Genomic DNA, 4385 nt, shown 5'->3' with positions numbered 1-4385 from the left:
ACTTAAGTAAACGTAGTACTACTAATACCAACCACACTGTGAAAATACCCCCCCTACGGTTTACACCAAGCAGGTGCATCATTTTATGTGCAGTCATAGGCAGTAATGATGTCACCTACAAAGCCCTTCTTGACCAAGCACCATGATATCTTAAGGAGATTATTTGCAGGGTTACTTGTCGTTCCCAGGTTTCTAGTTAAGCGTTGGCTCACGTTTCTAGTTAAGGACTAGCTCAGGTTTATAGTTAGGGCTGGCTTTGCCCGGGACCAGCCCCTAGATATGCTGCTATAGGCCCAGACTGCCGGGGGACATCCTAGGATACACTGAGCTCCTCTCTTATCTTCTCTCTCTCTGTCTGTATAAATCCCTGTCCCAACAATGCACATTACTAACTTTGCTTCTTCCAATTTAATTGATATAAAGTTATACCGTTTATGGCCTTCCCAAGTGATCTTCACAACCCAGCTTTGGCTTCTGCAACTGTAGAAGCTGCAGTCCTTCATGTCTGCAGATATCTAGCTGCCAGTAATTACCTTCCTTTGCTGAGATCAGCCAGAACAGGGCCCGGTTTCTCAATCTCAAGCGTTTTCGTGTTTTAACTTTTGACCGAGGCTTCCTAAAAAGATTAGGTCTAGAATTTAAATAGATTTAAATTGCTCTATTAGCTATTTGTCAATAGTTCTCCTCCTTTGCTGAGAACAGTCTGGACAAAGCCCTGCCTCTAATTTAAGTATTCTGACTGACAGTCGTCGCCTCCCTACCTCCCAAAAAAGATCTGAAGTTGAAGAAAAATCTGCATATAGTTAAGTCTATTAGACTATTTCGTAAAATATATATTATAAACAAATTGCAATGTTCATAAGATTACTTTGACTCAACATCTGTCAGGCCCATCAGTGCAAGGTGCTGATAATCCCTTTCACCATCCCATTTTGGACTCAACTTTTTTAGTTTACGTCCTCCAGAAAACAAGGAATATCCTATTATTATGGAGGAAAACTTAATCAAATAAATACAAAATAAAATAATATGTAACTATAAAAGACAAACAGACATCATCAAAAAAGGTAAAATACATTTTAGATAAGCAAAAGAGAATAAGTAAATTTAACAAGATAAGAAAGAAAAAATGTAAAATGTAAGAGAAAGAAATGGAAAGAAATGTGGAAAAACATATTGTGAAACAAGATGTTGTGAGTATTTATTACGTCATCCTGACCTCTAGGGGGCAGAGTAGGAACATTTACTAAGAGCTGAGTGAGAAAGAGGGAAGTACCTGAGTAAGGGTACATCCCAAGTCCCCGTTTCTCTCACTTGAGTCTTTTCCTTGCGAGGAGAGGAAACGAGGAAATATGTTTTAAGAGAAAAGAAACGTCCTTTCCTCTAAGCGTCACATGAAGCGGCCGTCTGTTTCTGATGACGGCGGCTCTAATCACAGCTGGATCAGATGTCAGTCGGCTTTAACAGCTGGAGAGACGTTTGAGAAGTTTGTCTGCACACATGATCACTGTACTTAATAATAGTAACTAATAATACCAAACACTAATAAAGACACACACAGTAATCATCACTGTAGAGGTGTTTTCTCTCTGTAGCCTGTAACCTCTCTAACAAACTACATTGAGTATTTATACACAGCCTGTGGTATTTATACTGTGTTCTGTAGTATTTATACTGTGTTCTGTGGTATTTATACTGTGTTCTGTGTCCTCCATATAAGTAGCCTACAGGACCGATGGAATGCGTTTGTCTTATTTATTAATTATTTGCGTCTGTACGTTTTGATTGATGATTATATACAAAAGTCCACCCAGAGTTGGGGACACACCGGCTCTGTACACTGAACTCATCAGACAATGCCTCCACAAAACAAAAACAAAACAATGAAAAGACAAATACCAACAAAAAAAATAAAATAATGCTGAGAACACCCAGTGAGCACCAACCGGGATTTGTTTAAAACTGGTTGAAATTGGGTCTGAACATCTAAGACATATAACATATTGATGGTTTCTTCAGTTGTAGGTTTGAAAGAGACACGATATTGGTTACTTTGAACGTATTTCTCCAAAGTCATATTACGCTGGCTGGGTGAAATGTGGTCTACACGAAGACGTGATTTCAACGCATTTAATGTTTTATATAAAATGTCATAAATATGGAACTATAGACTGTGTGCTGTCAACAAGAAGCTCCCAGGACATCGTAATGAGAGCAGAGTACAATATGTCTCTATGTTCTTGTAAAATACGAGTCTGTGTTTACTGCTGGAACACGCATGCGCAGGCACTTAGGCTCAGAGATCCTACTACAACTTTGAAACATGCAGCTGTATCTGGAAACTCGGCACGGGAGCGAAGTGAACGAGCTGACGGAATAAACGAGGCTTCACGCTAACGACATACTGTGTAAGTACTTTAACTACTGAATTACAATATTGCAAACCAAAATATCATGTTGTGCTCACCATGCGGTCGAAGCTGCTAGCTTGTAACGTTCGCATGTTAGCTTGTGGCTACAGCAGCATGGACAAACAGTAAACATACAGTTGGAGACTGTATTTATGGACTATCGCTGTAGCCCGACGTTATAAAATAGAGTATTTAGCAGTGGCGGCTGGCCAATAGAGAGTCATGGGGCGTGGCCCCACCTTGAGCCACAAAAAAAAGAAAATAATAAAAAATTATACAAATTGTCAATATTTGTGTTTTTGAAATATGGAATGTAACCAGTAATATTTGTAAATTATGATATCTGCGCAAAATATATGCTTTTCCTGTACGTCCTCACCCCCTGTCTGCACGTCTCAGCAGCGCTGGGGCCATAGAGAAATGGCCCACAAGAGGCGGGTCTACGAAGCAGTTTAGCCAATTGCTGATTAAAGACAACAAATGAGTGACATACAATATAGCCAATCAGCGTCCTCAAATAGATTCAGCTCGGGGCCAAAGTCCCAAGATGCGCGTTCTCGTCAGGAGAAGTCAGGCGAGCGCCAGCGCGAGCACTACTCTCCTCCAAGACCCGTTTGAGAGGAGAACTTTGGCGGAGAAACTACAGCTGTAAGAGCTGATCCCAGATCAGCCTGACCTCACAATCAGACAGCAGACTGGCGGGAAAGGGAAGCTTCTCTAGTAGCTCGACAGGCAGGTTTGGCTAGCTGGATGCAGTCATGCTAATAACTTATTTAGCTTTTTAAAACAACGGGGACAGATCTAGCACGGACAGTTAGGGAGTGAGGGACATGAAGCACCTGTCTGAGGAAGTAAGGAAACATGAGAACACCAGGGCAGACATGGAGAACTCTGTCAAGCTACATTTTAGGCAAAGTGAACATATTTTCTTTTAATTTGACATTTAATTGAGATGGTAAATTAACAGTGAAAACTCATCATAGCTTAAATTAACATCAGTATTCCTAATTTTTTCACTTCATGTTTACTTCTCCTGATCTTTGCCTCCCTATAATAAGGTCCGTAGGGGCATCTCAATAAATAAACATGTTTCATTATATTATATATATATATATATATATATATATATATTATACTAAAATTCCCTGTGAGGGTGACAAAAATATGATGTCCTGACGTGTTTATCAAAGTGTTATTTACTGCTTTATTTCGTGTTCGAATAATTGTTAAATATTTAACTGCAAAGTTGTAATGCGCGTTTGATACCTTCATTTTTTTGCATTAAATCCTACTGGGATGTTTGCTGAAATTGATTGGATGGCCCTACCTAGAAAATTTTCCACCAGCGGGTTAAAAGTGACTTTTTTCCCGTCGACTATTTGAAGACGTTGATTAAACGTTCACGTTTCGACCAGATTTCACTGGGATTTGCAATATTGGCTTTCAACTGATAAATGTGGATGAGGTTTGATTGGATGGCCCTACCTAGAAAATGTACCACCAGCCACCACTGGTATTAAGGACATTTCACGTTCAAAAACATTTCTACATTGAAAACACATTTAAAATACGGTAACGTTTAAAAGATGGTTCAAAGTGGTTCAAAAGTGACATTTTTTTCGTCCGTCGACTATTTGAAGACGTTGATTAAACGTTCACGTTTAGACCAGATTTCACTGGGATTTGCAATATTGGCTTTCAACGGATAAATGTGGATGAGGATTCTTAGTAAACCTCTAAAATGAAGATATACTATTAGCACAATGTAGAAGGCGAAAAATGTTAGTCTTGCAAATCCCGTTGAAATCTGGTCTAAATGGAAAAATGCTCAATGGGATGTCTTTGGATGTCTCGAAAATGAATCCAGAATTTTGAATCCGGCTTTATCCAAAATTCAGATTTGTATTCTGCCACATATTTATTAAGGTAATGCCTCGTTGCAAAACAATTTATTAGGGAATGTGCTAAAGTTCA

Source organism: Anarrhichthys ocellatus, unplaced genomic scaffold (genome assembly GCF_004355925.1).
Source record: "Anarrhichthys ocellatus isolate YVR2014 unplaced genomic scaffold, GSC_Weel_1.0 scaffold53, whole genome shotgun sequence".
Taxonomy (NCBI): Eukaryota; Metazoa; Chordata; class Actinopteri; order Perciformes; family Anarhichadidae; genus Anarrhichthys; species Anarrhichthys ocellatus.
Note: the sequence above shows the minus strand (reverse complement) of the source record.